At 45.1% G+C, this 12,097-nt stretch overlaps 1 long non-coding RNA gene across 1 annotated transcript in view; it reads right to left on the reverse strand.

Annotated features, from left to right (window-relative positions):
* The window catches only part of LOC132243459 (uncharacterized), a 105,037-nt gene that overhangs the window by 30,207 nt on the left and 62,733 nt on the right, over window positions 1-12,097 (reverse strand). Inside the window, exon 2 of the long non-coding RNA XR_009455039.1 lies at window positions 6,231-6,311. This is a non-coding gene — a long non-coding RNA (uncharacterized LOC132243459). The remainder of the gene's footprint in view (window positions 1-6,230; window positions 6,312-12,097) is intronic.

Below are 12,097 nucleotides of genomic sequence, written 5' to 3' on the forward strand. Positions count from 1 at the left end.
TGTTTTTATGGTATAACTGCAGATTCTCAAAGTATTTCTTTTATAATTTCTTTAAATAGTTCCCTTCTACACACACAGAGAGACACACACCATGCAAAATACATTAACTAGACCACTAAAGATGTAGAGTTAGGCATGGAAAAAAGTCAGGAAGTGCTAACAATGAAGTTGTTTGTGAAAACTTACCTCTTTTTCTTCTTTTGAATTGATTATAATACAATATTCAATCAAATGGTCATTTACCATTTCTCAGACATAATAATATACAGCACTACTTATCTCTAAAAGCAAACACACTTTTGCCATATCCTCTAATATTTTCCACTGTTTCATAAGTATATATATTGTCAGTGTAATGGCCTAATTACACACACTCATATATATATTCACACGTATACACATACACACTAGGGCTGTGTGAAGCTTCAAGTGGTGATTCGATGCAAAGGAGATCCGGCCTGATTTGGTGGCTGAATCTCCTAATCTGAATTGAATCAAGGGATCATTTAAAAGATCCAAATCGATTCAATGCTCTCTGAATCTCTGGCAAAGATTCGGAGACCTTTGATGATTCAGACAGTCCCTGGTGGCTGCAGCCAGGAGCTGCTGCTGGATTCCAAGCTGGTAAGTAAGGGGGTGGGGAAGGGGACCATGGGGGCACCTCTGCTAGTCCCCATCCCCTGCCTACTCCCCCAGCCCCCCGACCCCCGCCCGCTCCCCCAGACCCCACCTTGGCTGCCCCACCCTCCACAGCTCCGGCCCTTTAAGAAAGAAAAAAAAAAGGAGAAAAGCCCCAGGACTCAAAGTTCCTGCAGTGGCCTTGGGGCTTTGGGGAGCAGTGGGGGGGCAGCGTGGATCACCCCCTCCTGGCAGGAAGGTGAGTCCAGGGGTTTTTCCTCTTTTTTTTTCTTCTTAAAGGGCCAGAGCTGCAGTGGGTGGGGCAGCCATGGGGGCAGACTGGGGGAGCAAGGGGGGTCAGGGGGCTTGTGCAGAGCATGGAGCAGTGGGGGGCAGCAGGGACCACTCCCCCACCTGGCAGCAACTGGTGAGCTGGGGCTTTTTTTTCCCAAGTGCTGGGAGCTGGGGTGGGCAGGGCAGCCATTGCTGGGCTGGGGGAGCGGGTGGGGGATGGGCCTGGCCTGGCTGATTCAGAGACAGAGAATCAATTCGGGACAGTGATTCGAATCACCGAATCAAATCACTGTCCCCCGAATCAGCCAAATATGAATCTGAAGTGAATACTAGCCACTTCACACAGGCCTAATTCTTTAGCAGAAGTACATGCTCTAGATTTGTCCCTTAGATATTTTTGCAGAGGCACTGAAATACTTGGGGGGGATGATAAGCCTGGGCCAGCTCCCCAGTTACATAAGCCTAGTTTCATTGAAATGTATGTTTGATGATTTACATTGACTGAGAATCTGGCACTTGATCACTTCATATAATAAAATCTCTGTAAAAGTCTCTATTTTAATTATTTTGGCAGAACCCACATCTTAAAGATTTTAAAGGGGGGGGTGGGATTCTCTTCTGAAGACAGAACACTTAAACAGTAATTTATTATTGCAGTATCTCAGAGGCTGATTCTTAGAGAATTATATGGACAGGGTTGTATTAACAATGCTTATTTTTATCATTTCTTTTTTGACTTTCTGTTAGATAGAAGTGTAAAGACCAGGTGTCAGAGATCCTTAGCTGATGTAAATCAGCTCCACTGAGGTCTGGAATCCAGCTGATTTATGCCACATGGGAGTCTGGGAGTCTTAATTCCTTCAAATACCAGAACATCTCCTGACTAAAAAGCTCTGCAGTAGAATATAGCTTATCTTTTTCATTTCAAGTTTTTTAAGTAAATCCTTTATCTAACTTAAGCAGAACACTTTTTTCAAACTAAAAAATGTTTCCACAAAGGGCTGGAACTTATTTACCCTTCTATACTTTGGGAAATTTTCATCCTTCAAAGTCAACATTCAGAATTCATCTTTAATTGTTCTCTTATTTATAATAATATCATGATGTATTATTATTATTATTATTATTATTTTATATATCAAACTTTTACTGAGTGAGCCCTGATCTTGGCTACTTTCTTCGCTATTTCTATGTTATGCATAAGAGTTCAGATGCCAAGGCTAAAGCTTTCTGTTTAGATTAAGTACATCTTTTTTGTTCTTCTTATTTTTTAGTATTATATTGGTTTCCAAAGAGAAAAGCCCTACCCCCTACCATTAAATTTGTTTGACTCATGTTTAATAACAGGTATTTTGAGCAGGAAAAAAATGATTTAGGTATGCTATGAAATACAAGACCAAGATTCTCAGGGGATGCAAACTGACATAGCTCTACTAACTTTAATGGAGGAACATTAATTTACACCTGCTAAGAACCTGCCCTTAAAATTTCTTCTCTGGAAAGACTATAAAGTTTTATAATGGTTACCAAGTGAGATCCTCCAGCACAAGTGATTGAGTAAATGGAAATATGCTGTATGTAAAAACTAGTGCTATTCTAACAAAGAGAAAGCAACACAAATCCGAAGAGAGCAGTGAGAGTAGCTCAGATGAAAAAAGTTTTCCCTGAAAATCCTAGTATTAGCAGATGTTCCATAACATGTAGTACCAAGAAAGAGGCTTTCTTGCAGGGGCAGTTCTATAAAGGGAAATGACGAATAATAAGAAGATGAAAGCTGAACGTGAACAACATTCTTAGTGAGCTAAGATTTTGTTCTGCAGTAAAATGCAGAGACATTCATTTCTAGGGATAGACATTTTTGAGAAATTGTCCCAGGACAGGGAGCAGTACAGGTATTCAACATGCATGCAGCTGCTCTCTCTCCCTTCTCCAAACTAGGGCTCGTCCTGGCAGGACTGGAATAGCAGGACTTAATGTGCCCCATGGTTGGGGGGAGTTCTGCCCCCATGCACCACTTCAAAGCCTACACCTGCAGCTCATAATTGAGGGCTCTCAAGTGCCATGCTGGGGGGGGTGGGGGGAGCTTCTCCTTCATGCACCACTTCACAGTTCATGTTCACAGCTCCCTCGGGAGCAGAGGGAGCAAAGAGCTCAACCTGTTCCCCAGACCAGGCAGTCCCTGGTCTGTGGAAGGGGTGGAGAATGCTGTTCCCTGCCCCCCTCCTCTCCCAGAGCTGTCCAGGTGGGGGAGGGAAGTGCAGCAGTGCAAAGCTCCCAGCCCTGGATAGTCCCTGCTGCTTCCCTCCTCTCCTTGAACACACCAGGAGGGGAGTGTATAAGTGCTGACACCTAGAAGATCTCAGAGTGCGTATGTTTCCCCAGGAAATACTGAAAGAATGCTTATACACCTATCATTTCTACAGGAAGAATGACAATTCTCCTGGTAGAAAGGTAACACCCGTATACAGCAAATGTTAGTTTCCTCTAAGCCCTATGAAAATATCATAGGGCGTGTCCACACATGCAAGCACGTGCGCTTGCAGCAGCTCAAATAGAAGTGGTGTAAATCTGAGCCAAGGCTTTTTGCTGCAGTGCATGTGCTCAGACATGCACTTTGTTGTGGAGCAAATTGTGACACTTGGGGCAAAATAACCCTGCCTGGCTCCTCCCAGATCTGCAGTCAGGGGGGGCTAGAGCCCGGGGCCAGCACCTGTGCTGTCCTCATCAGTATAAAAAGATGCCCTGTCCTGGCCCCAGCAGTACAAAAAGCTGCCCTGACAAGTAGCTCAGGGCTGCTCACTCTCAGGATCTTCTGGGGCTCAGCCAACTGGTACCTGGGGATGCTACCCCTTGTGCCAGCTGGACTGCTGAAGCAGCCCTGAGAGTTCCCTGCACCCTTTACCCACTGCAGCAGTCTGGCAGTGGGGGCTGCTGCCTGGCTGTGACCTGCTGCACACCTGCCAGACCAGGTTGAGGCATCTGCCCCTCTAGACCAGCTGCCAGTGAGCTGTGGCTGCAGGGTTGGCCTCTGTGTGGCACTACTGCCATATGTGCCCCCTGCCTGGCCATCTGGGCAGCTATTGCCCGGAAGATGTTCTGGGTGTGGTGGCCTGCTTTGAACTGTCAAAGCATATCCTCCTGATCCCATTTGGCCAGGAGGTCAGTCACAGCCACATGGGTCCAAGGTGCCAGCTCTGAGCAGGCAGGTCCTGCCACTGGCCTCCCTAGCAGGAATTCTGGTGTTCCCTATTGGAAAACTGAGAAGTCCCTGATAAAAAAATCCCAAAGTCACTCTGTAAAATACCCCTAAATCCATGTTGCTCCACAATTAAAACAAAATACCACTATAAAGACAGAGACAGTGAGATAGAGAGACAGCAATCAGTTGGGCAATATTTTATTGATATATCTACCATGTTAAAGCACTGGCTGTTGGCAGGCTATGGCCACACAGGGGCTACGGCCCCCCAACAGGAGCCAAATGGCCCCTGCAGGGGCTATGGCCCCCCAACAAGGGCCACATGCCCCACCCCAGTCCCCCGATTGCTGCCCCACTTGGCCCCATGCCCCACCAACTGCTGTAGCCCCCCCAATGGCTGCTCCACCCCACCCCCATTTGCAACCCCAGGCCCCCATGGCTGCATCCCCCAACCCCAGGCACCAACACTTAAAAAAAAAAAAACAGAAAAAACCCCCCAGAAAAAAAGCCTCGACTCACCTTAGAAGCAGGGGTGGGGGTGCTCTGGGGCCTCCTGGCACAGCCTCCTGGCCCAAGCAGAACAGGGCAGGAGGTCCCGGGCTGGGGCCACTGGGGCCCCTGGGGCTGTCCCTCTGTCCCACACTGTGCAGGCAGGGCCCCATTGAGCTGGATGGCAGCTCCAACTGCCAGTTAGTGCCAGGGGGGTTGGGTTTTTTTAAACTATGGGTGGGGCAGGGATGGGGAGTCTTGGGGGGATGGAGTCAGACAGGGCAGGGTTGGGGGGGAGGGGCCAGGCAGGAAAGTGATCGGGGGCTGGAGGGGCTGGGCAGGGAAGGGAAGGGATTGGGAGGCTGGTGGGGGGAGGGGCCAGGCAAGGCAGGGGTCAGGGGTGATGGGGGAGTGGGTAGGGCCAGCAGGGGGCCCCCCTATGGTCCCCTCCCCACCTTCTCCAGCCTCCCTGACCCCTTACTTACAGGCACTGGAGCCCTGGTGCTGCAGCACACTGTCTGCCAGGCCATGTGTTTCAGCACCAGGGTAAGGGGCCAACCACAGAGATGCTCTGGCAGCCAGAGCATCTCCATGGAGGACCCAGCCTCTGGTTGCCCTGCCCTGCCCTGCTCCTTTTAACTTCGTTGTTTTAGACCCCAGGATATCCATTTTTTCATTCCTGCACACGCCTCTTGCCCTGCCTCAAAGGGGTTTGAGACAGGGCAAGAGGCACATGCGCACTTCTCTGGACACTCCCAAAATGGGTTAAACCCCTCTTATTCTAAGCACACACAGAAATGGGGTTTATCAAATATTACTGTCTAAACATATGACTTTTCGTAGCTGGTAAAGACAGTGAAAGATGGAGTGTTTAAATTAGTCTACAGAATGATACTGCTGATGGATTTACTGGGGAAACCTTAAAGGTTTAACATTTTGAATAAAGATAAATGAAAGAGTCTGGAAAATAAATTGAAATGAAGGAGTATGCACACTCTCATGAGCGGAACACACAATATCTTGGACTGTTTTAAATTTTGATGCACCAAAATTGCAACATTATGGCATGTCATTTGTCAAATAAATCAGCACATTACATTATATTATGTCATGATAAGGTATGTTAGTGTATATGGCAACTTTCAAATCCATCCTAGCTTTAAAAAGTTGTATACCTATCAGGGTGTATAAATAATAAACATTTCCTTAAAAAAAAAAGAAAAACCAAATCCCACCCCCACTTTCACCTGAACAGCAGCTGCTGTAAAATATATATTCCCCTGCTATTTGTCAGCTGGATCTGAAAAAATAAGTGCAGCACATCTTTGATTTTCAGTCCTGTACACATTACCATGTAATCTTTTCTATTAGCATGTAAAATTGGACACACAGCCTTTCAGTGCTATTTGAAATGCTTCTACTCAGTGGTTTGAATTAAACCAATCTAGAACACAAAGCTTTTTCCATCATAATAAAAGTTCATTTGGATTTTCCTTATTTCATAAATGAATGATGTATTTTATAAAAGGATGTAATAACTAAAGGTATAAAAGACAGCCTAGGTCCGTTAAGGGGACAAATAATTTAGGCAGCTCTACATTACCCTTAAGCAATAAAATGTTTTTCTTACCTTTTATTTCTTCTAGTGAGACTAAATCTGAAAAACTGAGCTCAGTTCTGGGAACCTCACTGCCAGGAAGACATAGAAAAACTGGAGGAAATAGAGAAAAGAGAAACAAAACTGTTAAAGGGGCTTGAAGCACTGATTAGTAAAAAGAAACTGCAAACTGATTATGTAGAGCTTGGCTAAGTAATTTTTAAGGGAAGATTGGGAAAACATTTTAACTAATTAAAATGCAGTTCTGAGGGGTGTTCACACAAGAAATGCCAGACTGAGAAGTCACCAGTCTTACTGCTGAGCATTTACTCACATGGGGCACATCTGCACAAGATGTCTACTTCGAAGTAGACTCATTAGCTCCACAGTAAACAGCGCATCTACTTGTGTGCCCCTGGAGTAAACTAATTAACTCTGCAGCAGGATAGTACTTGTAAATATAGGTACCTGTAAATACAAATACTAGCCTACTGTGGAGCTTTTTACTCTGCAGCAGTGCATGTGTAGATGCTGCCCCAGGAGGCTAGGGCATGAGGGTGCTCTGGTGTGGTGGGATGCCTGACAGCTAGTGCAGGTGCCCCAACCATCCCCTCCACAGTAAACTGAGCTGGGGGGAGCAGCCTTAGGCTGTTAGACTGACCCCCTGGGGCCTCCTGCCAGGTGGGTCTGCTCCAACCTGGTTCAACATGCTGCAGTCACCCAGGAGCAATAAACTCGGGAGCAATAAGCTTCGGAGTTTATTGCTTTGCATTAATTGTGTATGTAGATATGCCCATGTAGTAGTACTGCTTAACCTTTCTGTTCTCACCATTTCATTACCTGTAACTGTTCAATGTGAGTAAAAAATGTTGTAATCTCTCTGGGAGGGCATTCATTATCCTGGTACAATCAGATACAACTCGTTTCAGTGTCTAGGTCCCTAGATTCTGTGTACTGATAAAGCAGCACCACATAGTTGGTCTCGAGACAGGAGATGTACACTAGATGGAAGCCACATGGGACAGACCCTTCTGTAGCTGTAAGCAAGGCATTCCAGAATTATTTCTAAGCTATTTAGAAGGAAGGCTAATCCTGATGCTATGTGCTAAAATGGCATAGTCAGCATTCCAGTTTGACTTTAAAATTTTTTACCTGGCCTTGGAGGCACTTTTAAGCAGCAGATATTGCGAGTGAATATGGATCAATGACAATTGGTGCTGACTATATAGGGTATCAACAAGAATGATATGTGAAGATGGATGGTGGGTTGATCACAAGCAGCCACCATGGATTTATGAAAAACAAATTGTGTCAAACAAACCAGATCTCCTTTGATAAGGTAACTACTTGGCTGGATGAAGGGAATGCTATGTCTGGACTTCAGCAAGGATTTTGACAAGGCCCCAGATGCCCTTCTCACAAACAATTTAGAGAAATGTGGGCTGGATAAAACTACTACAAGATGGATAGACAACTGGCTCAATAGCCACAAGCAAAGGGTAATTATTAAATAGATCCATGTCAGAATGGCAGGATATTTCAAAGGGAGTCCCACAGGGGGCTGTCCTTGGTCTGGTGCTGTTCAATGTGTTTATTAAAATTTGGATGCTGGCATAGGAAGCTTCCTGAGCAAGTTTGGGATGACGAGAAACTGGGAAGGATTGTGAACACATTGGAGGATGTGAGCACAATTCAGAAGGATCTTGATAGATTGGAAAGTTGGGCTACAGCAGGGGTGGGCAACATATGGCCCATGGGCTACCATTGTATCTAACCCTCAGGCCCCCTAAATAATTAAGTAAATTAATACTTATTTGCTCCTGGCTGCCTGTCAAAAATTACAGGAGCCAGGGGCACAACCCCTCACTCACCCCAGCTACCCTCCCTCCTACACTCATTCCCCCACAAACCCCATACCCACTCACATCCCACATATACACCCACATGCTCCCTCATCTCACACCCATACCCCCCCACACCTATCTACCCCATAGACACACCCACCCTCTCCCCCACACATCCACCACCCCCACAAACCTATACCCACCCCACTATATCCCCCACCCTGCCACAATATACAAGAATGAGACTTCATTTTAAGCTATTATATACCTCTATGCATACTACACAAACACAAGTAAACCAGGACAAAAATGTTTTTAAATCAATTAATGAATGTAGATGTTCACTTTTTAGAATATAATTTGGTATTTTTCTAGTTCCAAGATGGCAAAACCCCTTGCTGAAAGGAGTATTTCTGAGGACAAGGGGAGAGACTTCTGGTGGCAAAGGTCAGGGGTTAGAGGGCGGGACTTGTGGTCACAAGATCGTGACCAGGGGACAGGGTACAGGTCAAGGTGTGGGACTACCCATGCAGCCCTTGACAGCTTGTCAAAACTCGGAAAACAGCCCTCTGCCCAAAATAATTACCTACCCCTGGGCTAGAGCTAACAGGATGAAGCTCAATGCAAACAAATGCAAGGTGATACACTTCAGGAGGAATAATCAAAAACACAAATACAAAATTGGGGACATCTGTCTGGATGGCAGCTCTCTGGAAAAGGACTTGGGAGTCTTGGTAAATCACAGACTCAAAATGAGTCTGCAGTGTAATGTAGCCACACAAAAGGCAAATGTAGTTTAGGTAGGTGCATTAGGTAGGTGCAAGACATGGGAGGTGATAGTGCCTCTCTACTAGGCGCTGGTTAGGCCTCATCTAGAGTCGTGTGTGTAGTTCTGGGCTCCACATTTTAAAGAGGATGTGGAGAAGTTAGAGCGGGTCCAGAGGCAGGCAACAAATATAATCAAGGGCTTAGAAGGCAAGCCATACGAGGAGAAGCTGAACGAGTTAAGCATGTTCACCTTGAAGAAAAGGTGCTTAAGAGAGGACATAATAACAGTCTTCAAATACTTGAAGGGTTTCCATAAACAAGAGAGAAAGCATCTTTTATCTCCTGCTGCATAGCAGAGGATGAAGATCAATGGCTTGAATTTGCAGCAAAGTAAATTTATATCTAGAAAAACTTCTTCACTGTTAAAATAGTGGGACAGTGAAATAGACTCCTTAGGAAGTTATGGACTCTCCATCACTGTAGGTGTTCAAGAAGAGGTTGGACAGCCACTGGTCAGGGATGATCTAGGTGTAGCTATGCCTATTACCCATGTTTCTGGGCTTTGCTGGTTGCTCCTGCCCCACCCTGCTTTTTTATGCTGTATCTGTTTTTAAGCATCCCTAGAGGCATTGGGTGTTGACTACAGCTAAGGCTGGGGACTTCAACGAGGGTATGCAGATTCTCCTGCTAGAAGCAAAGCCAGAGGTTCCTGGCTAGAGGGTCTTGCCCCTCTGCTCAGGGTCAGACCAATCGCCATATTAGGGTCAGGAAGGAATTCTACCACGTGGTCAAACTGGTATGGACTCTGGGGGTTTTTGCCTTCCTCTGTTGGGGAGGACATGGCCCTCTACCCAGGACCTCCTGGGCTTATATTTACCACATTTGACAGAAGCAGGACATTGGCTGCCATGGTTCCCCTGCTTTTCCTGTGTCAGGTTAGGGTGTTAGGTGTATGTTGTGTCAAAGTTAAGGGTAGTCTTATGTACAGTTTAGATAATGGTTTGTATGGGATGATTTGGACAGGGACAATCTTGCCTCCGGTAGGGGGTTGGACTAGATGACATCTGGATGTACCTTCCAGACCTGCTTCTCTAGGGTTCTATAGCTAAAGTTGCCCTTTAATAGAAGCAACCTAGCAGAGATCAAGAGAGAAATAATGCAGGCCTCTAGCCAAGCCAAATGCTTGGAATCAGAGATAAGTACCAGATTCTTAGGAGACCTTCCAGGTTTGATCCAATCTGTGCAGCAGCTATTGAAGTTACCAACATATATAGCTGGGCAATTCAGGAAGGATAGAACTTGCTGCCCCCAGGGCTCACTTGGAGTCTTGTAAATGCTCAGAGCCCAGAGGCTATTAGTTTGGATCACTACATAACATGGAAGTCTGAAGAAAAGTGATGCTGCCCTGCATACAAGCAGCATAGTCATATACGCTGTGATGGTTATAGCTCACCAACTGAAATCACTCGGTGTTAAGGCAATACACTTCCTCTGCATCAATGTGCATCTTTTGGAAGCAGATATCATCAGTGCAGCAATGTTGGGTGAGAAAGCTGTTAATGCTTCTTTTTCCAGCTGGTAAGCCATAAACATTTAGGTAGATGAGTCTAAGTACCAGGTTTCTGGCTAGGAAACTGGAGGGCAGCACTGCACTAATGACATGGCTGGAATCTGAAACATTTCCTTGTAAATTTATTTGGCATAGATGATTTATTGATTCCCTTAGTGAATGGAAAGCTTGGTCCTGGTCCACATTGTTTCCCAAGATGAAGGAAAAAGTCAATGGAAGAAGCAAATATAAAACAGAGTTTATAAATTGCATGAAGACAAATATTCCAAAAAAATCTCACCATTAATCTCTGTGCTCCTGTTCCCAAGCTCTTAAAGGGGAATCATACTATTTCCCCAGGTCACAGGTGTTCTCTGAAGTGATATACATAAGTGTGTTTGAAGTGTTCACGTGCCATAGTGAAAGAGATGCTTTAGTGTAGACAGATATTTGTCCCTTCTCCTCTGACTTGAGGTGATTTCAGTACCACCTTTCAACCTCGCCTCATATTATCACATTTCCTCTAGCAGTAAAACTGACTAACTTGCATTGAATTTAGTTTAACCACAATACTGCAAAGGTAGTAAAGATGACAATAAATTGCTATATTAGCATTGTTTCTGCTATTTGACTACTATTGATATGATGTTGAAGTGTAATAAAATGTGACATGTGAATGGAGTTCTTGTGCACTGAAACTGTAATTAATAGGATTAAGATATTGCTTGTGAGTACAGTTTTTATACAATAAAGCTGTATCTGATATGTACTGTGCACTTTATAGATCATAGCTGCACAGATAATAGAGTCAAGTAAAGTTAAACTGTGTTTCATTAATATACAACTATTGATGTATCAGCCAGTTGAGCTGCATCTTGGTCTTTGAGTGTACTGTTATTTATCATCTGAATAGTGGTCATTCTCGAGGTCTGGTCCTTATCAGTGGAGCTAAAATTATGGAGGAAGTCTCAATAGCTACCTATGATTTTGTCTTCTTACCTCTCCTGATTGTCTCAGTTATACTGATCTATATATAATCATTGCTCTTTGTTGTTGTTTACCTCTCAATGAAATATGGGCATAATCCTGTGCAGCCTTTATGCAAACACAACTCCATTTGACATTACCAGCCTGGAGCTATGCAGGACCACAATCTCATCATCTGGGATCCTGATTTTCTCTGTTTAAACATCATAAATTCTCTGATTAAAACCCCCAACATCCGTGTTTCTCCACAAGTAAAACAAAATGCCGCTATATATATATATATGTGTGTGTGTGTGTGCGCGCGCAAGCTCAAGAGAGAGAGTGTGCATGTATAGGTATCAGTTGAACACAATATTTTATTGCTCTATTTACAATTTTAAAGCAAATTTGGAAGCCTGCCAGTGCCTCAATCACTATAATAAAATAAATTCTAAATACCTATAAATTTTGGCATTTGATTTTGGGTTTTTTATCATGGAAAATCAGAGCTCCACCTGCTCCTTTCACTCACCAGGAGGTGGGTCCAGCTGCAGCTGTTCCTCCCACCCCCCCACTTTGTGAGAAGCCCCGATTTGCGGGTGGCCTGCCCATGCCATTGCCCCTCACTCCCCAACCCACAGCCCTCAGCCCTGCCAGTACCCCTCACTCCCCACCCACAGCCCTCTGGTCCTGCTGGTACCCCTTACTTCCCACCCACGGCACCCCCCGAGCCCTGCCAGAGGGGCCCCCAGCTGCCAGGACTATGGGGCTAG

Source organism: Alligator mississippiensis, chromosome 10, assembly GCF_030867095.1.
Source record: "Alligator mississippiensis isolate rAllMis1 chromosome 10, rAllMis1, whole genome shotgun sequence".
Taxonomy (NCBI): Eukaryota; Metazoa; Chordata; order Crocodylia; family Alligatoridae; genus Alligator; species Alligator mississippiensis.